Source organism: Protopterus annectens, chromosome 16.part0, assembly GCF_019279795.1.
Source record: "Protopterus annectens isolate FY-2018-M chromosome 16.part0, PAN1.0, whole genome shotgun sequence".
Taxonomy (NCBI): domain Eukaryota; kingdom Metazoa; phylum Chordata; order Ceratodontiformes; family Protopteridae; genus Protopterus; species Protopterus annectens.
The window spans coordinates 221,422,467-221,422,901 of record NC_056750.1 but is presented as its reverse complement, the minus strand read 5'-3'; positions in this window follow the sequence as shown (position 1 = coordinate 221,422,901).

Sequence of the window (435 nt, the reverse complement as noted above, 5' to 3'; positions counted from 1 at the left end):
GTCAATGTCTACACATACAGTCCTGGGATCTGTACCACAACTTGTGGATAAACGTGTGTCTGTAATGTTAACCTGGGGTGCATAGACTTGACAGTTACTACAGACGGATATGAGCCGTACTCACACTCCAATGTAATAGCCATCGCTGACTGTTTCGAGATCTGCATACGACCACTCAAGGTGCTGCACTAACATTGTTTCCAATGCCCGTGTAATACCCAGCAACACAATAACCGGTCACTACACATGTATAACCCACGATCACTACAGCACACAATATGTGCACTATCAGAGCCATAGCAGATGTACATACATCCAAGGTGTTCACGTACAGACAATGCAGCACAGTCAAGAGTGATAATCCCAACATACATATCTATATACAATACACAATATATATATATATATATATATATATATATATATATATATATA